The sequence below is a fragment of the Dendrobates tinctorius genome, unplaced genomic scaffold (assembly GCF_039654945.1).
Source record: "Dendrobates tinctorius isolate UK_male_01 unplaced genomic scaffold, ASM3965494v1 ptg000058l, whole genome shotgun sequence".
Taxonomy (NCBI): Eukaryota; Metazoa; Chordata; class Amphibia; order Anura; family Dendrobatidae; genus Dendrobates; species Dendrobates tinctorius.
Genome location: NW_027361726.1, coordinates 13000666 through 13022189, shown reverse-complemented (window position 1 = coordinate 13022189; position 21524 = coordinate 13000666). Strand labels below are relative to the sequence as shown.

At 43.6% G+C, this 21524-nt stretch overlaps 1 protein-coding gene across 3 annotated transcripts in view; it reads left to right on the top strand.

The window, feature by feature from the left end:
• The window catches only part of LRFN5 (leucine rich repeat and fibronectin type III domain containing 5), a 337342-nt gene that overhangs the window by 9501 nt on the left and 306317 nt on the right, over nt 1-21524 (top strand). The window contains exon 2 of one of the 3 annotated variants that reach the window (XM_073578041.1): nt 11734-11962. The exons of the other annotated variants lie outside the window; for them this stretch is intronic. The gene's annotated coding sequence lies outside the window, so the exon portion shown is untranslated. The remainder of the gene's footprint in view (nt 1-11733; nt 11963-21524) is intronic. 3 annotated transcript variants of the gene reach the window in all.

Below are 21524 nucleotides of genomic sequence, written 5' to 3'. Positions count from 1 at the left end.
CAAATTTTGCACTCCATTACAAATGCTGTACTTATGGCAAAACCAAGTCCAGGACCCCAATACAGCAAGGAAACCATTCTACATGCTGAGCCACCATGCTACAGGCTGAACCACCATGCTACACGCTGAGCCATAATGCTACACGCTGAGCCACCATGCTACAGGCTGAGCCACCATGCTACACGCTGAGCCACCATGCTACAGGCTGAGCCACCATGCTACACGCTGAGCCACCATGCTACAGGCTGAGCCACCATGCTACACGCTGAGCCACCATGCTACATGCTGAGCCACCATTCTAGATGAATGCGATGCACTGATTTGGACTACATTGCATCTTTACAATTTGCAGCTGATACAATAGATGCAAATATTGGCTTAGGAAGTGGATAAAAAAACTCCAATCCAATCTGGCAAGAAAGAAAATGGTAATGATGCTGATTATGGTGACAGCGGTGATAATTATCACAGTGGTAACGATAGCAATGAGTAGAGATCAGGATGATGATAGAGCTGGGGACTGCAGTTATGCTGATGACAATCATAACTATGGATGATGAGGAGGAATTAGGATGATGACACAAGTTATCTGCAATGAAACCAATGGGTGTAGAGTTAATGTTGCTGATGATAGCGAGAATGACCCGATGCAAAGATCATAAGGCTCGCCATGCAAGTTATGGCAATGGTAATAATAATTACTATGATGGCGATGATGATGGTGATGATGGCTATTTTGCACCCATGGTGATCACATGTAATCATTGATTGTAGGAAACATACAAGAGAGAAGGCTTCATGTTTGGAAATACATTTAATTTTCTTTCCCCTTCACTTCTCCTAGTACCAAAGTCCAATGTCACCCACATAACTCTCCTGCTTGCTGACATGACTGTGATTATGAAGATTTCAGTACACGCTGACGTACTTCTAAGAAGAAGCCAGATAGGTCCGGCCTGACATTCACCTCTATAAGCCTCTTGTAGCTAAAGATATGTCCTTCCTTAACTTTCCTCTCTGCTGACCAAAATCCCGAAATCACAGACATCAGATGAGAAACTTTGAAAAATAAAAACGTAATTTTGTGATACTTTAACTGGAGATGTTTATGCTTTCTATGTCTCTTGGTGGTCACCCAGTGGTCATGATGACACTGCCTCCAGTTGAGCATTTTGTTAGTGTGTCCTGATAATAGGTCTTAAAAGAAATTGTAAAAAAAAGTCAATTTGGCCACATCTGTACAGGGGCTGACTCCATGGTTTATGTACTCGTAACACATCTATCCTGACCACTTTCCATATAACTCTAGATTGACTTATCCAACCTTGTGTCTCCTAGTTCATTACTAGATATGCCAACCTTCTGACATTTTTAATCGATGAGAAAGAATGATAATGGGAATACATTGTTATACTACTACATGATGTTGTCTAGCTAAGGCCGTGAATGATTAACTCTAGAAGCATCTAGTCTAACATGATGTGTTTCCTATTTCTTGAGTCTTTTCACCTAGTCTCTTGTTTGCAGTGTGACTCAGAATCTTGACATTAAGGGTTAAGGTCGTAGACCTTTAAACAAGCCAAGTGCTGTATACACAGATTATGTATTGATTTATGTGTTGTTCAGTGTTGAATTTCTAGTCTTGCATCTCTTCTATAAATTTCTTCTGGACGATAAGGGATGATCTGTGATGGTCATGACCTTGCCAAATGATGGCTCTTAGAACAGTGAACTCTTCATTGTTTGTTCTGGATACAGGTCAGGAAAATGTATTTAAAGTTAAAGTTTGGAAAATAATCACTCATCTGTTAAGGCTCATCCCCTGCTATATATAAATAAACACATTCTCTTGGAATCCTGCTATCTATAATAATAAATGCCCTAAGCAGCTTCCGGTTGTAACAACTTCCGTCCAGTTGTAACCGGTGACGTCACCACACACACACACACACACACACACACACACACACACGCACATGTTAACCCTCAACACACCACACCGCCTCAACACACACTCTTCTCACCTTTCACCTCCACTCACGTCCACTCACTCTTTCACGCCACATACGTTCCTTTCTCTCACTCCGTTTCTCATACTCACACCGTCATCGTCGCTGCCCCAACATCTTCCTCCGCCGCCGCGATCCTGGATCCAGACGTTCTCCAGGCCGCCGACATGTTCTTGCGGCGACGCCATCTTGGATTTCGTGAAATCCCGCGAGATTCAAGATGGCGTCGCCGCAAGAACATGTCGCTGGCGTGGACGACTCGGGATCCAAAAAGATGGCGTCGGCGAAATCTCGCGAGATTACGCCGACGCCATTTTGGATCCCGATGTCGTCCACGCCGGCGACATGTTCTTGCGGCGACGCCATTTTGGATCGGCAAAATCCCGCGATAGTCAAGATGGCGTCGCCGCAAGAACATGTCGCCGGCGAGGACGACGTCGGGATCCAAAATGGCGTCGGCGAAAACTCGCGAGATTTCGCCGACGCCATTTTGGATCCCGACGTCGTCCACGCCGGCGACATGTTCTTCCGGCGACGCTATCTTGACTATCGCGGTATTTCACGATACTCAAGATGGCGTCGCCGCAAGAACATGTCGCCGGCGTGGACAACGTCTGGATCCAGGATGGCGCCGGCGGAAGAAGATGTCGGGGATCGTGGAGCAGCGATGATGACGGCGTGAGTATGAGAGACGGAGTGAGAGAAGGGGTCGTATGTGGAGTGAAAGAGTGAGTGGAGATGGTGAGAGGAGTGTGTGTTGAGGAGTGTGTGTGTTGAGGGTTAACATGGCAAGAGGTGTGATGCTATCGCATCCTCCCGATGCGATAGCATCGGGCCATAATCTAGTATATAAATAAACACATTTTCTTGGGTTATCCCAAAAAAATGGAAATGTTCCTCCCAGCTATCCGACAGCCTACAATTCTCTGGACAATGTGATATGGACAAAAGTTACATCTTGAGTTGTTGATGATGAGGTTTCCAAGAGAGCTTCCCTTACAGGACAATGTGCCGTGCAGAGTTTTTCACTTTGTAAATGATGATGTTCACGAGTAGAGATGAGCAACTTTGCCTTTTTTTGGGTCGAGTCGGGTTTCATGAAACCCGACTTTCTCAAAAGTCGGGTCGAATGAAATCGGCCGATTATCGTGAAAAGTCGAAGGCCAACTGAAACACGAAACCCAATGCAAGTCAATGGGGAAGAAAAGTCGGCAGTGAGTGGAGGACAGGAAACACACCTACAGTGTCCATTTTAATGCCAAAAACATCAATTCTTATTACTTAAGCTTGTCAACCTTAATTTACTTTATAATAATTGTTACCCACTGAAAACTGGGGGTTATTTGGCTAAAGTTGTGGGGGGGGTAGGGCTGGCTCCAGATTTTCGTGGGCCCAGGGCCAAAGAGAGTCAATGGGCTCCTTTAACACATGCCACAATACATGATCCTCTGATGCGGCAGAGAAATAGCGGTATAGTACAATGAAAAATACTTCACTTCTTACATCTCATGACTGATATCCATTTTAAATTTTCCGATAGCTCCAAAAACGGACAGTATATTATTCCATACAGTATTATGGCCACCGCATAGTGCGCTGTACAGAGTAATGAGGCCCATATATTTCTCCATACAGAATCATTGGTCCCATATAATGTTTGAAACAGTATATGATGAGCTCCACATAATGCTACAGTATATGTTGGTCCCCATGGATGAAGCTCCACTGAGTTATGGGCCCAAATAATGCTCCATATATAATGGGCCCCATTTCTAATGCTCCAGTGCATAATGGGCCCTGTAAATGCTGCTCCAGTGTCTGATGTCCACCTCTGGAATGCTCCAGTGTATGGTGGGCCTCTCATATATCATTCTCCAGAGTATAGTGCTCCCCAAAAATAGCTGTACCAACATTGAAAACAATTAAATAAGTCTCCTCGCTAGGGAATCCCTGTACTAGTCGGGACTCCTCGTCGTCCCCATCTTACATCTCACTGCACTTGGACTGTTTAGGCAGAGGGCGTACAGACGTGATGTCATCGCGCTCTCTGACCAGAATGTCACTGTCAGGAAACGCTGGAGACGTCACGGCGGTGGAGCAGGGAGAGGTAAGTATTTCAACTTTGCAAGTGCTGTGATCCTGAGCAAGCAGGGGGGGCCCACTCGTTGGCGATGGCACTGGCACAGGGCCCCTCATAGTACGCCGGTGTGTCTGACAGCGGGTGTGCACCCCCAACGTCAGAGACACTTGATTCTACTATGAAGGACCTTGTGCCAGTGCCATTACCAAACAGTGTGCCCACCCACCTGTCCAGGGCAACGGCACTCGCACGGGTGCATGCGCCAGGTGGTGACCCGGCCCTGTGGGGGGAGGCAGCCCAGTTAGGGAGGTGGAAAAATTGGCATATGTTGATGTTGGACATTCAGCAGCTGCAAATGGAGTAATTGGAGAAGTCCGCGGAAGAGGAGGACAAAAGCAAGCCATTTTTCTGGCAACCTACGTGTCAGCAGGGGAGGGTGGGACAAAATCCTTTGAAACTCATGCATGGTTCATTTTAATGAAGATTAGATCATCAACATTTTAGGTCGACAGATGGGTCCTTTTTTCTGTCAGGATTGATCCAGCAGCACTGAAGACTCGTTCAGATAGCACACTATCAGCAGGGCAAGCGAGCTCCTGTAAGGCATATTGTGCCAATTCAGGCCAGGTGTCAAGTTTACTGGCCCAATAATCAAAGGGGAATGACCGGTGAGGGAGAACATCGATATGGGAGGAGAAGTAGTTTGTTACCATAGTTGGCAACTGCTGTCTTCTGTCACTTTCGATCGATGCAGTATTATCAGTCCACAACATGGTCATGAAACCCCTGTGTCCAACGCCACTTAGGCTGTGTGCACCACGAACACCTCTTTCATGTTGCCACCTACGGCTTGATTTGGAAAAACATCACCGCCGCTGTGTGCTGGGAAGGCCTCAAACAACCGGTTTACCAGAGTTGCTTGTTTGTTAGCCAATATTAGCTCTAGGTTCTCCTGTAGCATGATGTTTTGGAATTTGCCTTTATAGCGTGGATCCAGGATGCTGGCCAACCAGTAGTCGTCATCGTACATCATTTTGGCAATGCGGGGATCCCTTTTTAGGATCTGCAAGGCATAATCAGACATGTGGGCCAATGTTCCAGGTGTCAATGATGCACTGTGAGTGCTGGGTGGAGGAGCACTTTCTGGCAATTCCACATCCCTCCAGTCACGCACAAAACCTGTACCTGACCTTGCCACGCCAACATTTTTTCTTGCCCCCTGAGAAGTATCCTCCTCCCCATAATAATCATCCCCATCATCCTCCTCCTCCTCTTCTTCCTCCACCTCGTCCATGAGACTTCCCTGACCAGAAAATTGCTGACTGTCATCAAGGCTTCCCTCCTCCTCTTCCTCCTCGGCTGCAGATGCCTGCTCCTTAATGTGCGTCAAAGTTTGCATGAGCAGATGCATAAGTGGGATGCTCATGCTTATGATGGCATCGTCTGCACTTACCACCCGTGTGCATTCCTCAAAACACTGAAGGACTTTACAGAGGTCTTTCAGCTTCGACTACTGCACACCAGACAACTCCATGTCTGCCTGCAAACTGCCTGCCCGTGTATCCTCCCACAAATGAATTACAGCCTGCCTCTGTACGCACAGCCTCTGAACCGTGTGCAGGGTGGAGTTCCACCTTGTTGCAACGTCGATAATTAGACGGTGCTTGGGAAGGTGGAGCAATCACTGCAGCTTCTGCATACGACTGGAGTGTACGGGCGACCGGCGGATGTGCAAGCACAGTCTTCGCAACTTATGGAGAAGGGGTGTTAACTCCCGATAATTATTGAGGAAGCACTGCACCACCAGGTCCAAGGTATGAGCCAGGCAAGGTATGTGTCTGAGTTTTGAAAGGGCTATGGCTGCCACAAAATTCCGGCCGTTATCACTAACTACCTTGCCTGCCTCAAGATTTAGACTGCCCAGCCATGACTCAGTTTGTCGCTGCAAGTAGTCGGCCAGTACCTCCGCAGTGTGTCTGTTGTCGCCCAAACACATCATCTTCAACACAGCCTGCTGACGCTTACCACTAGCTGTTCGATAGTGGGACACCTCGTGTGCAACACTGGCAGCTGCGGATGGAGTGCTCGTGCGACTGCGCTCTGTGGACGAGCTTTCGCTTCTGGAGAAGGAGGAGGAGGGTCGAACGCCTACAGCCAACTGTTTCCTATACCGTGTGCTAGGCAGCACTGTCCCACCGCCGCTGTCCCCTGTGGACCCTGCATCCACCACATTAACCCAGTGCGCAGTGATGGACACATAACGGCACTGGCCATGCCTACTGGACCATGCATCTGTTGTGAGGTGCACCTTTCCACTCACTGATTGCTTGAGTGCATGGACAATGCGGTCTTTCACATGCACGTGGAGGGCTGGGATGGCTTTTCGCGAAAAGAAGTGCCAGCTGGGTAGGTCATAGCGTGGTACTGCGTAGGCCATGAGCTCGCAGAAAGCTTTGCTTTCAACCAACCAGTAGGGCATCATCTCTAATGAGATTAGTTTGGCAATGTGTGCGTTCAAAGCCAGTGTACGCGGATGAGAGGATGAGTACTTTCTTGTCCTACTCAGAGTCTCTGGTAGGGTAAACTGGACTTGAGAGCTGCATATGGTGGAACTAGCGGTGGACATGGCGGACTGAGAGAGGGTTGGGGATGGTGATGGTGTTGGTGGTGTTGCTGATGGCCTAGATTCAGTCTTTCGTAGCAATAACATTGTGATTCCATGACTGCTTTGCCCTTGCGACGACACCTCGACATTTGCTGCTGGTGGTGTGCTAACCAGTGGGCTTACAGTGGGGGAAGTGATGTAGCATTGCTGACTACTTTCATTCGTAGCAGGTGCACATGTGGTACGTGAGGTTTGGTAGTCCGTCCACGCTTGCAAGTGCATGGTGGTTAAATATCTAAGCATGCAACTGGTATTCAAATTTCTCAGATTTTTCCCTCGGCTAACGGTCTTTGCGCACTTCTTACAGTTAACTTTTGCCTGATCATTAGGATTTTGTTCAAAAAAGTGCCACACTGCACTCTTCTTACTATGGAAGACATTTTGAGACCTTGCACGCTGTGCTAATTTGACCGTCTGGCCAAGCTATCCTGTAACTCTTTTGCTTTTTGTAACACGTTTTTGGACTGCTACGATCATGCCAGATAACAGCTGTTGCGATGTCGTTGCCTGCTGTGGATCCTCCTCCTCCTCTTCTGAGCTATTGGCAGTGGCACCTCTTCCCCCAATGGATGCCAATCTGGGTCAACAACTGGGTCATCCATCATCTCCTCTTCAATTTCATGTGCACCTTCCTCTGTGTCACCGTGTAAGGTGGTATAGTATGCGGGAAGGGGCACCTGAGTTTCATCAGGGTCTGATTCTGGCTCAGTACACTGCGAGGACAATGTAGTGCTCTGAGTGAATGTACCAGCAGAAAAATCTAGCAGTGGCTGTGCATCAGTGCACTCCATGTCAGATTCATCTTGGACTGAGGAATTCACGATTTGACTTGCTAACCCAGGCATGGTATGTGAAAAGCGCTCCATGGAGTAATCAGTAGTGTGGCCTGCCATATCCTTCACTTTTGGTAGGAGTGAAGGACACAAGGAAAGGTGTTGTTCCTGACCAGGAGCCTCCAATGACCACTCAGTGCTTTTATTTTTTGAAACCTCAGAAGAGAGGCGAGAGCGCTGGAGGCTGTGTCAGCAATGTAAGCCAAAACTTGTTCCTGAAGCTCCGGCTTTAAAAGTGGTTTACCTACTCCGAGAAAAGAGAGCCTTCGAGGCCTTGTGGAGCCAGACGATGACGCAGGCTCAACAGCTCCTGCCTTTGGTGCTATTGTGCTTTTGCCACTACCAACAGATGCAACACCACCATCGGGACCAGCTGGCAACCCCCACCCACTTCCATGGCGTTTTCCACCATACTTGCTCATTTTTGTGAAAATGTACCCAAAATACCACCAGCTATATGGTACTGTAAAACAAGCTAGAAGGTGTATCTACTATTGGTGAGAATATGAATCTCACTATAGATTTGAGGACGCTGAACTATTATCTCTGGCCCAGGAGAGATTACACCTCAATGTAACAGGCTGAAATTGGATCTCACTATAGATTTGAGTACACTGAACTATTGTCTCTGGCCCAGTAGAGATTACACCTCAATGTAACAGACTGAAATTGGATGGTGTATGACAAGGTGTAGGGTGTCTATAGGATTGGTGAGAATTTGAATCTCACTATAGATTTGAGGATGCTGAACTATTATCTCTGGCCCAGGAGAGATTACACCTCAATGTAACAGGCTGAAATTGGATCTCACTATAGATTTGAGTACACTGAACTATTGTCTCAGGCCCAGTAGAGATTACACCTCAATGTAACAGGCTGAAATTGGATGGTGTATGACAAGGTGGAGGGTGTATATAGTATTGGTGAGAATTTGGATCTCACTAGAGATTTGTGGACGCTGACAATGATGCTCTCAGTCCAAGTATGGACGCAGGCAGCCTAATAAGCAGGACTGCTGCACAGTGCACACACAAAAGGGTGGAAAAATGAACCCTTGGTAACTGTGCAGAAAAGAGGAAGAAAAGTATTTTTGCTTTTAAAAAAGCAGTTTGCACAGCAGTGTGCAAACAGCAATGCAGCTATCAGGGAGCCTTATAAGGCAGCCTAATAACCAACAGAGCTGATGCACAAAAATAGAGCCTCCCCTGTCACTGCACACAAAGTGTTGTGTTGTAAGTGGAAATCGCTAACAGTAGAAGCAGTTTTTTGGTTCTTCTTCCCTGCCTAACGGTCTCCCTACAGAATCAGCAGCAGCAGCAGCTCTCCCTATGCTAAGATCACCATAAGTAAGATGGCAGTCGGCGTTCACGCCCTTTTATAGCCCCTGTGACGCCACACAAAGCCAGCCAATCACTTGCATGCCCTTCTCAAAGATGGTGGTGACCGATGCCTATGTCATCGCGTTGCCCACAGTGTGCGTCCTCCATCATTGGCTGAAAAAGAGCGCTGGAAGCATCTTTCGAAATGCGACTTTGGCGCTCTGGTCGCCGACCTCGTGGCCGACCTCATGCTATGGTCGGGTTTCATTTCATGAAACCCGACTTCAGCGAAAGTCGGCGACTTTTGAATATGACCGACCCGTTTCGCTCAACTCTATTCACGAGGTCAGGGTAGATTGAAGTCATGATGAAGAGGTCATCGATGACTATGGTGATTTTGAGGACCGTAATGGAACATGGAACTTAGGAACCCACATTCTTACATTGGTAGGATCCCAGAAGTCGGACAATCCAGCAATCAAATTCATATTACATATTCTATGGATAAATTATACATTTTGATTGTTGTACATCTTTATTTATTAACAGATCTAGTGATGAGTAGCATTACTCATGTGCAACTACTGCCTCAGTCCAACATGGGGCTTAAATCCTTAATTCTGGCGACAGGTGAAATCCCACAGTAGGACATCTCAGTGAGCAGACTTCGATTATAACATTATTGGACCTCTCTTCTCATGAACTGGCATAATGATGGCTAAGGTAATGACACAGAAGTTGATGATAGTGAGAACTATTGTGATGTATTTGCCAATAATGACAGATGATAGCACAATGGCTGACCATTTGTCACGGAGTGACTGACCAGTGCAACACGACCCAACGATTGGTCGGTCACCAAACAGCAAACAAACAAGGGAACACCGAGGACACAATTACAACGGTGGGCTCTGTGATTTGGAACAGGGAAATGGACACCTCCTCCACTCTCCTGAGGATGTGCCCTGCTCTTACTAGCATCCCTATACAGGTTCTTTCAACCTGTGGCCGAGCGGATACCTTAGCCCTCAATTGCCCTGCACCTATCCCTAAGTAGGGAATTGGCAAGTGAGGACACTGGTCCCACCGCTGCACTAATACGACACAAGGTAAGGATAGACAGACAGTAAAAGGAACAGGGTAACAAAAATACACTTAGCTTTCTGCTGTAAAGCACCGCACAGCAGGATCACGACACCAGATTCACCAAGAACAGCTGAGGCACCACCGCTCCCAGCAAGCTCCTTCTCCCAGAGTGGTCGCTACAGAATGACCTCTAACACCGACAGTCAGCTGATGCATCAGGTGACCTTTTAAAGGATGGTAGGAGTGGTCACCACCTGCATCAGCAAATTAAGCAGCAATGTAATTACACCAGCGGTAACCGGGGGGAAAACAGAATTTAACCCTCGATGGCCAGAAAGGAAAAAAGTTTATATGTGAAAATCCAGACCTGCCACAGATCCAAAAATGGATTGTGACACCATTATGATGCAAAACTCCCAAAATAATATTTTTCTATATTTGATACTTAGTATGACAACATTACTGTTTAAATTATTATAGGTTTTGAAGATCTAAGGCTAAAAAAAAAACGGTTATCCGAATTGTGAATTTCGTCATAGGCATCGTATGACCAGCTTCTAAAAAGGAAAGGTTTTTTTTCCCTTTTAGGCACTATTGAATGAGGAGGTCATTCAGTTATAGTTAAAGTTTTAAAATAGAGAAAAAAACTTAAAATTTTCATAAAATTTTACAATTGTGAATTAAAATGTATGATGATGTAGATGAAATAAAATGAAAGGTCTATATGGCAATTTTATAAATGTTTTTAAATCTATTTTAGTATATTTTAATCTGATGACTTCATAAAGTAGGTGGATTGTGAGGCAGGAGACGCCCCAGATGAAGTAATATGGCGAAACTTCTGCAACGAGTCATGTGTAAGATCAAATGCAGAATTTAATGGATCTTTTTTAGTCTAATACATACTTTGTGAGTGACATTTTGATTTTATTCAGAATTTCAGTATCATTGGTCGTCTGGTGTTTTGTTTTCATCTCTTCATTAGGAGGAGAGAATTCAAGAAAGCCGGCACTGTGTGAAAGTGTGATCCGGAAAGTTGGCTTTGTATTCATTCCACTTTATATCTCTATTACTGACTTTAAGAACTTTGGGACCTTTAGAACTAATTTCCAATCCTGTGCCATACTTTTTTTATGCAAAAGTAGCATACCCAATCTGGTTACGTCTCTCAGACATCAAAACAGAGTGGCAGCCTCAATAGTCACGACAACATTGTCTTACATTCTTCTCCATTGATATCTTTTTAATGTCCAATCCATCAGTTTGCCAATCATCCAGTCATTCAGGTCTTGTCACAATTGACAGCCACATTCCACCAGTACCGCAATGCCGGGGCGATCTATCTCTGCTACATGTCATTTCCTGTATATGGTTATGTATTAATCACAGATGACCCACTTATCCTAGTCAGTTTCTGGCAGAATACTCTAATTAATGTTGATACATTGCTCGCTTTTGAGGTCTAGTTTTAAGTGTTTCATTTTTTAATTAGCCGTTTTGAGCTCTCGTGTAAAATACTTCAAAACCCTACACCAAAGTAATTGGCCCAGGCAAGTGACAAGAGACTGTACATTGGGGCTTAGTCCATCTTCACATCACTTTTTTAATGTTTCAAATGTTTGATGATCAACTTAACGAGCGAGCAAATTATCACAGCTGAGAGAGTAATCAAGTTCCTGCTCAACTGTCGTGTAATCGCTGATTTACTGGATTGTGATTTTGCTCTTTTTTATGGCAACAGGAAAACTGAAAATACTATAAAATGTCATATAAAGCATGCAAATAATATTTGCACTGAAAACATCGTTGAAAACAATCTCCAGCTATAGGCCACCTATTCAAAATAAGCTCCAGCTGGGGATCCAGAAGTCTCCATTTCTAGAAGTGTATAGATTGCCATCGAAGCTACCAAACAAGAGACTAACGTTGACCAAGACCAACGACACCCCTCGGACTGGACCGCCCAGCAGGTGAGTATATGAAAGGTCTTTTTCTTGTCCTGCAGGTTGGGTTGGGGGCACATATACATCATTATAGAATGCCGTTTATCAGGTCTGAAAGGCGGTGACTGCATCTCCTATCAGCCAAACCTGGTGACAGGTTGCCTTTAAGCAAAAATGTACATGGTGGCGATGCAAATGATTGATCATCTATGTAATAACATAAGAGGGTAAGACCCCAAGCAGCCAATCCCCTCCCCAGTGCAAAGGCCATTTGTCAAATTATCTTGAATCACAAATTATAATGCGACCACCATTAGCCAACACAAGAACATGTGTGGCTGCACTCCAAGTCTGCCAGAATGGGAACTCTCCAAACTGGCTCACAAAGGGGGCTCCTGAGCAGAGGACCACCCGCTGTGATGCCCATATGAGATATGACCTAACAGCATAAAGGATGGGGGTGGCTTCTTTAAACAACAGAAGCTTTATTGATGGGGACATATTTTACATTTGAGCCTGGGCTCCACCCTAAATAGTGCATGAAAATATAGATAATATAATATACATACCAAAACATAATGTAATATAACAAAACACAATAGTAAAATATAATATTAGGAACATAGATAGGATGACGTAAAAGATAATAGAACACCATCATTTAATATAACGCAACCGAACATAGTATAACATAACAATGTATTATAGTCTTATGTAAAGTAACAAATATAACAAAACATTATTATATGTTATATAATATCATATTTTGTTATGTTATATTAAATGGTGTTATGTTACTTGTTATATTATATGATGATGTTCTGTTATGTTATATTATCTTGTTATATTATATTTTTTTACTTCATATTAAACTATATTACATTGTTATGTTACATTATATTCTGTTATGGTATATTAAAAAATGGTATTATATTTTGTTATATTTTTATATTAAATTTTAAGGTTTTGTTATATTATATGGTTATATTCTAATATTCTGTCATGGTATATTAAATGATGGTGTTATGTTCTGTAATATAACAATGTAATTTAGCAAAAAATATAATATAACTGCTTTATTTAATATCACAGAACATAATGTAATATAATTTATTGTAAACGAACAAATATAATATAACATAACACTGTCATTTAATATAATATAACGGAATATATAATATATGATATAATATAAAATATAATGCTGCATATTATACAATATGATAACACAGCATAGTACAACAGAACAAAATTTAACAAAATATCATATGATAGCGAAAACATAAAATAGCATAATATTACAATATATACAGACATATCCATATATCATATGATACAGCTCAGATTACCATTGAGGCCGACCGCGTCTTAGAGAAATAGGACAATAGCAGAGTCACACCGCGCCACGTCGTCACCGACTGTGATTACTCCGCAGCTCCTAACCTCTAATTTTGCACCTTTGTTTTCATGGCCAATAATAGTTTATTACGGCTGTAGTAATGTCAGCTGCGCTGACTCATATTCATAGAGGTGTCCTTTGCCCGGACTAATTTTCCAGAGAACTCTAGCCAATCCGTCTGCTTTGTGGCTCGGCTGATAATGGAGTCTCTTTATGACTCACCAGTGACAATATGGAAATTCATCCATCATGGGGTTTAAGTCGCGGTCTGGGAGCAGCTCTTGGGTCACAACCTCCAAATGCAGAGCCAATAACATGGTCGTAAAGCTCCGCGCTCCTCATATAGGAGCCTATCCCTAACACAGAGTGATCCATCGTCTGGGACTTGTGGTGTCCATTGATGACTTGACCTGACCCGTTCTACATTGTTGGTGGAGAATTCCTAGGGGAGGATTGTGAGACTTATAGTGTGGAGGGCTTAACATTTGTTACAGGAGCATAACCGTCTTCATTTAATCATCATCCCGAAATACTCTGTGCTGCTAAGGAGCCTGCCCAGCCCCATCACAATGTCATTCTCAGCCAGCCACCTTGCACAAGACACTCTTCTCCTGAAATACTTTGTGCTGTTGGAAGACCCTGCTCCTTCCCCTTTCCCTGAGTGTACAGGACACTGCACCCCCTCCCACAAGATCAGCCCACTCGTCTCCTGAAATACTCTTGGCTGCTGGAGGTCCCCCCATCCCGATGAAAAAAATAACTAAATTAAAAAGAAAAATATTTGGTGTCATCTTGAACGTCATAACATTAAAAACTGAAAAACAAGGGCGGAATTGCATTTTTTTCATCATTTCATCCCTCACGAGGAAAAAAAATGAAATTAAAAAGGAGAAATTGTCTTGTCCTCAAGTGATTAATTGTAATTAATGTGACTTTTTGTTCGGGTCCAGGAGTAAAAGTTAGCAGAAGACAAATGTAAAATTTGCTTTGCACCCCCTTTTTGTGTATTTGAGACAGAGTCCTACAGCTTCCATTACTGGTAATATTTATGTAGGGATTTTTATACAGAGCGGCCATGAAACTCTCCTAGAAGAGGAGTATTTGGCGATGAAGTCAAAGAGCAATAACAAAATATCAAACTCAGAAGACACTTTATAGAAAAACATGAAGGAGTTCCCATGTAGGAAGTGAAAAATATTCAGAATTGAAAGTCCTCAGTGGTTGATACCTGTTAATGGCTAACTGAAAAGATGGTAACGCATTGCAAGCTTTCAAGACTACTCAGGTCTCTTCATCAGGCTGGACTAATACAAAATCTGAAGAATCACATATTTATACACAACACCGCACAGAAAAAATGCAATAGATAAGACAAGTGACGTGAAGCAGAATTGTCATTATGGAAGAGGGTTAAACATAAATATTGGACCATTTCATAGATAAGGAGTCTAGATGTTTTATTGTCCTCTGATTGGAGTCTCCTAATGTGTTGTGATGCCACCACAAGGTCTTAGGAGCAAATTCCTTAATTGATGTAAAAAGACATAAATCCATGCGACACATTCATTCCTGCTCTAAGTGTGTCAAAGGTCATCATGAGCTTGTATTCACAGACTCTCTCTCTGAGATGTGAAGTTACCTTTCAATACCAGTAATATCATATCCATGGTGTTGTGATCAGGCATACAAAAAAGTTTTGCCACAGGTAGATCCATTCTTTTTTCTCTTATTGTGTGACGATGAGAATTCATCCTTATTCTAAGCTTTTGCCCTGTCTCCCCCACATACAGTCCCCCAGTTGGACGTTATTATTATTATTTATTTATATAGCGCCATTAATTACATGGTGCTGTACATGAGAAGGGGGGTTACATGCAAAGTTATAGATATCGTTAACAGTAAACAAATTTACAATGATAGACTGGTGCAGAAGGGAAGGACCCTGTCCTTGCGGACTTACATCATACGGGATAGTGGGGAAGAGACAGAAGGTCGGGGGTGCAGTAGCTCTGGTGGTGATGAGGCGGCTGCTCGGGAGGTGGTGAGGTGGCAGAATGGTTATTGCAGGCTGTAAGCTTTCCTGAAAAGATGGGTTTTCAGGTTCCGTTTGAAGGATCCGAGGGTTGTGGATAATCGGACGTGTTGAGGCATGGAATTCCAGAGGATAGGGGATATTCGGGAGAAATTTTGGAGGCGGTTATGTGAGGAACGAATAACTGTGGAGGAGAGTAGGAGTTCTTGGGAGGATCGAAGATTACGTGAGGGAAGATATTGGGAGATTAGTTCAGAGATATAGGGAGGGGAAAGGTTGTGGATGGCTTTGTAGGTCAGTGTTAGTAGTTTGAACTAGATTCGTTGGTGAATTGGGAGCCACTGGAGGGATTTGCAGAGGGGAGAGACAGGGGAGTAGCGAGGAGAGAGGTGGATTAGTTGGGCAGCAGAGTTGAGGACAGACTTGAGTGGTGCAGGAGAGTTAGCAGGGAGGCCACAGAGGAGAGTGTTGTAGCAGTCTAGGCGGGAGATGATGAGGGCATGTACAAGAGTTTTCGTAGATTGAGGGCTGAGGAAGGGACAGATTCTGGAAATATTTTTGAGTTGGAGGCGATAGGAGGTGGCAAGAGTTTGGACGTGTGGTTTGAAGGATAGGGCAGAGTCGAGAGTTACTCCAAGGCAGCAGATTTCAGGTGCGGGAGAGAGCATGATGCTGTTTACCATAATAGATAGATTGGGTAGGGAAGATACGCGAGATGGAGGAAAGTTAATGAGTTCAGTTTTGTCTACATTGATTTTTAGGAAGCGAGAGGTGAACAAGGAGGATATGGCAGATAGACACTACGGGATTCTGGACAACAGATAGGTGACATCTGGGCCTGAGAGGTAGATCTGAGTGTCATCCGCATACAGGTGGTACTGGAAGCCATGGGATTTTATGAGTTATCCTAGGCCAAGAGTATAGATGGAAAAAAGTAGGGGCCCCAGGACAGAGCCTTGGGGGACTCCAACAGAGAGAGGGTGGGATGAGTACATAGTGTGGGAGTGGGAAACGCTGAATGTGCGGTCAGAAAGGTATGAGGAAAGCCAGGACAGGGCAAGGTCTTTGATGCCAAGGGAAGAAAGAATCTGTAGCAGTAGGCAGTAGTCAACTGTGTAAAAGGCAGAGGACAGGTCGAGAAGGAGGAGGATGGAGAACTGTCTGTTAGCTTTGGTTGTGAGTAAGTCATTAGTAATTTTGGTCAGGGCAGTTTCAGTGGAGTGGTGGGGGCGGAAGCCAGATTGGAGGATGTCAAGGAGGGAGTTAGATGAGAGGTGGGAGGAAAGTTGAGCATGGACATGTTGTTCAAGGCGTTTGGAAGAAAATGGGAGCAGTGATATGGAGCAATAGCTGGGCATAGCAGTTGGGTCAAGGTTTGATTTTTTGAGGATAGGTGTTATGGTGGTATGTTTGAAGGCAGAGGGGAAGGTACCAGAAGATAGGGATAGGTTGAAGAGATGGGTTAGGGCTGAAATGATCATGTTAGTGAGGTTGGGGAGCAGGTGGGAAGGGATGGGGTAAAGTGCAGAGGTGGTGAGGCGTGATTTGGAAAGGAGATGGGTAAGAGCTCCTTCAGTGACATTTAGTACAAATAATTAAGTACACCACATTAGATGTGATGCAGCTGAAAGTACCTGGGATCTTGTAGTCCTGATGTGAATTGGGGATCTTTATCTTGTCTGTGGTCATTGTAAATGGACAGGTTTTACATTTTTTCTGGTTGAAGGTAAGGTTCCTGCAGCTGTTGGAGAGAACAGGGAGCTTCTGGCAATGGTGCTTGTTAGATTTGGGGGCTGCCTAAGGCACAGTAGTGGGGGGTCTGGAAAATTGGATTGTAATCGGGCATTTTTTTGTAGTAGACGTTGTAATTTCCGTGGAATTCCCCTTATGCACGTCCAGACTTGGGTTGTAGGTGACTACTAGAGGCACCTGGTTATTTTCTTCTTTAGCTTTGTAATGTAGCAGGTGATTCCTTGACATTCTGGTGGCTCTTGTAATTTGGTTTTCAATTGTTCTTGGATGGTAGCCCTGATTCAAAAAGGTTTTTTTGATGCGACCAAGGTGTTCATCTCTATCCATGGGGTTGGAACATTTACGATTGTATCTGATGACTTGGCTATAGATAATAGAGTTCTTTATGTGTTTTGGATGGAAACTGTCCCATTTAAGGTATGTTGGACGGTTGATTGGCTTCTGATACAGGGATGTCTCTATTTCATTGTTTTTTAGGTATCAACCACTGAGGACTCTCAATTCTGAATATTTTTCAATCTACTGGCTAACACAGTACAAAGATATGCATCTTTCCTGTATCATTATGTAGGAAGTGAGGATTCCTCCATGCAGAGCCTGTAACATGAAGAAAGGGTGAGAATAAATCCGCCATTAACTCTTTGGAGAGAATTGGACATAGCTGAATGTTGGGAATTGTAGTTCTACAATGGCACAAGATCCATAAGATGTGGGTAGCAAAAGAGCAAAGCAGAAATCAACCCCAAATTCCTTCCTCCCGCCTTTTCAAGATGAAGTCTTTCATTTGCTGGAATGGTAGTGGCCGTGATGTCATGAATGAGTCAACACTTGGAATTCAACCCCCTTCTGATTTTTTTTCTTTGGGTCTCTATCCCCACATACAATATCCTTTCCAGTATAGGACAAATCTACCTCAATTTACTTAGTCAATAATGAAGGTAACTTTACTACTTTAGGTACTTTTTGTTACAACTAGTACTAGTCCACCACCTGTATTGGAATTTTTTTGCATAACGTCTGTCTAAAACCAGAGGATAGCAGCAGTTTTGCGCCACATGTTCTACATGCTAAAATTATGTTATGCTTACATTTTGCTACAAGCTCACCAGGTAAAATGGATTCTCTAAGATGGTCAGAGCGAGCAGCACAAACTGCAGGTACTAGATCAGTGGACAGGTCTGCAGGGTATGAAAAGCAGAGAAGTGGAGCAGGAACACCAGTAGACACAGAGCCAGAGCTATGGAAACAAAAAAGAATTAATATACGGTAGTTAGTTCAGAAGTTGCAGCAAACAAATGGCTAACAGCAAAGTTGCATGCTATCAGCAGTCAGATAGTCAATGGCAGAGACTAGGCTATCTGCAAATAAAAGGTTAACCACAGGAAGTAGTGATAAACATGCAGAATATATATTTGCATTCAGAAATTATTACCGTACATACTGTTTGTTGTAGCAATATTATAGCACACACAGAGTTCAATTGTGCTCATAGCAGACAAATGGTTAACAACCACGCATGAGTTTGCTGACCATAGGATTAGCCAGTTAAGAGAAACTGATGGTGAAGCAAACCCCTGAAGTACAAGTGTTAATGAACTGCAAACCTACTGAATATTCAGACAACATATAACTGTCTGAGTTGGACTTGGGTGATGTGGACTTGTATAAACATAACTGGCCCTATGTGAAGGAACCAAGATCCTGCGCCTGACCCATGCAGATGAATTACACATTTTCACAGCTTGGCCAAATAAGCACGGAATAATAATTTTGACTATTTCTATGGACTATGTTTCACTTCTTGCCATTTGCTTTTTTTGTTAATGTATGCAGGATTCCCCCTTTTCCCTGTGCACACTACCATCTAACGGTAAATTATCAGGAGCACAGACTTCTTTCCTCCGACTCAACACTTTGCGTGATGCCATGGTGGTATCATTTCCTATTCTGTTTAAGAAGCCAAAATAACTGATGTATTCATTTATTCCGACCCCGGGGTTAAAAATGAAAGCAGCTGTCACAGGAGACATGAACTGAGGAGGAGAGGAATGTACCGAATGTGTTTACAAAAGCGCAGAATTTCTGATTTGTTTCCTGACGCCTTCCTGCTACTTTCTGGGTAAACAAAATCATTATAAAGACACAATCAGTGGATTTCTAATATGCTATATATATTTTTCTATTTTTTATTCTTTTTCTAGCCCATACTTTGTTATAGATTGTATCCATTTCTATTTGTATGAGGGATGTAAGGATACAACACGTCTGAAATGATAATTGTCTTAGGGATCATAAGTAACACATCATTGTCATGAGAGATTTCTTGCGGCAATGTTGTCCAGAAAACAGAAAACATATGAGAAGTATCAAAAGAAATATCTCCCTCTATTTATTAACCACCACCCCTTGCTTTATGGACTCGGGCACCCCTATTTATTGGACAGCTGTCATATGGCTTTATGCACATTTTGCTTTACTTATGTTTTCTGTCTTGTCTCCAACACTTACCCATTAACTCATAACATAAATGTGCCTGCGAATAAAGATCTGCTTTATATTCTTTCTCTGCTTAAATATTCACAGTTCAATAATAAAGAGTTTGTCTTATCTTAAATGGGTAAAATTGCTTATTAAATATGCTCAGTTCTTAGGAACAGATGACTTTTACATTGTATAATTTACTACTCATTGCTTAGGTTACCAGCTACTATGCAGTTTCAGAGGTGGCTGATTGACTAGGCACGTACTTGCATAGTCTATGCTTTAAAATCTGCAAAAGACATTCTGCAGTTGGCAGGATGGCTGGACCCCACAACCCTCAAAGCCCTATGCTTCTCCAAAGTTTCAGAGGCAAAGCTGTCTCTGCTGGCAGCATGGTGAAGGGCACAGTTAAGACCGATGGTGCTACCATGGTGCTGGACGTAACTGTCAATCAACAGCAATGTAACCCCCCCAACAATCAGGAAAGCTACGAGGCAAAGGAGCGGTGTGTTCCTGAAGAAGGACGGTGATACGACATGATACAAACTGTCCAAATATTATTATCAGATGTTGTAATAGAGGCATGAAAAGGTTACATGTGCACACCTGAAAAATAAGTTTGATATAGTGCTGCAAAGTGCTTGTCCTCTTCATCAATGAAAAACACCTTGTGAGCCTTCTCAGACCTTCTATTGGTTAAGAGGGATGTCGTGAATTGGGAGGGTGAGGTTGCCCACAGATGTCAGGAATTTATTATATCCCACCAATTGTCACAAATTTACTATTTATTAGTGGTCATGGGTCCTATAACCACCCACAACTTTTGTTTCCACCTTCAGTTCCGGTTTTGGAACTTGCAGCTCTCTGACACCCCCCTTACCCTCAGGTCAGTCAGGGAACTACACCTAGGATAAGTAGTCGCTCAGAAGGCTGCCTTTTCATGTACTGGCTATTGGGCACCCTGCATTGAGGGCGGTATGTATGTCCCCAGACCCAGGGCAGGTAATACACATAAGACCTCCGTTCCGTCACCGCCAGGGTCTCCCAAATCCTCACAACATTGTGCTGTCACCAGCTCCTCATTCTACATTAAAATCAATATCGGGTCAGGAGCCAACCCACACGGTAGCATAATTAGCGTGGAGGTCGTGGCAGTACGTTATAGAGCAAGGAGAAATGAAACTAGTAAATTTATAGATTTACTCCAGAAAGGATAGGCAGTGTTTACAAAAATATACAACATGTTACAAAAAAAGACAGGATACAGTATATATACAGTGTGTCCGTAAAGTCATGGTGCACTTTTGACCAGTCACAGGAAAGTATACAATATACAATAAAAATGTCCATAAAAGTCGGAAGGCGGGCAGGAAGTTAAAGAATTCTTCAGCTGCTCTTCAGTCCTAACAGGAATGTTGATCTATTTATAGTTTAAATTTTGGCATCCTTTCTCTGGCCCAATCATATCAGACCTGTTCATGAGGAGAGATAACAAGAACCAATCAAACAACACAAACTCAATTAAGCTGATGCTGAGCTCCCAGTCAGATTGACCCCTGATAAAGTGAACTCTGATTAATACACTGCCAGGTCTGTGACATCATGCAACCACAAGTTTATGCCAGCAGTGTGGTTTCCTATGTCAGTCGAGATGTGGATGGTACAGAAGAAAGTTCAGTGTGTTCAGTAGCTCGTTAATTCGAAACCATGACCAAAGTGCTACGTGAAATCGGTGCGTTTATAATGAAGCACCACCCATAGGAATAACATTACTCAGTGGGATAAGCAGCTGAAGGAAACAGGTAGTTTGGTGGAGAAACCCAGTTCTGGCAGGCCATCAGTCAGTAACGAGACTGTAGAGGCTATACGGTATACTGTAGCTACCTAAGGCTATGTGCACACGCTGCAGATTTTTCCGTGCGGAT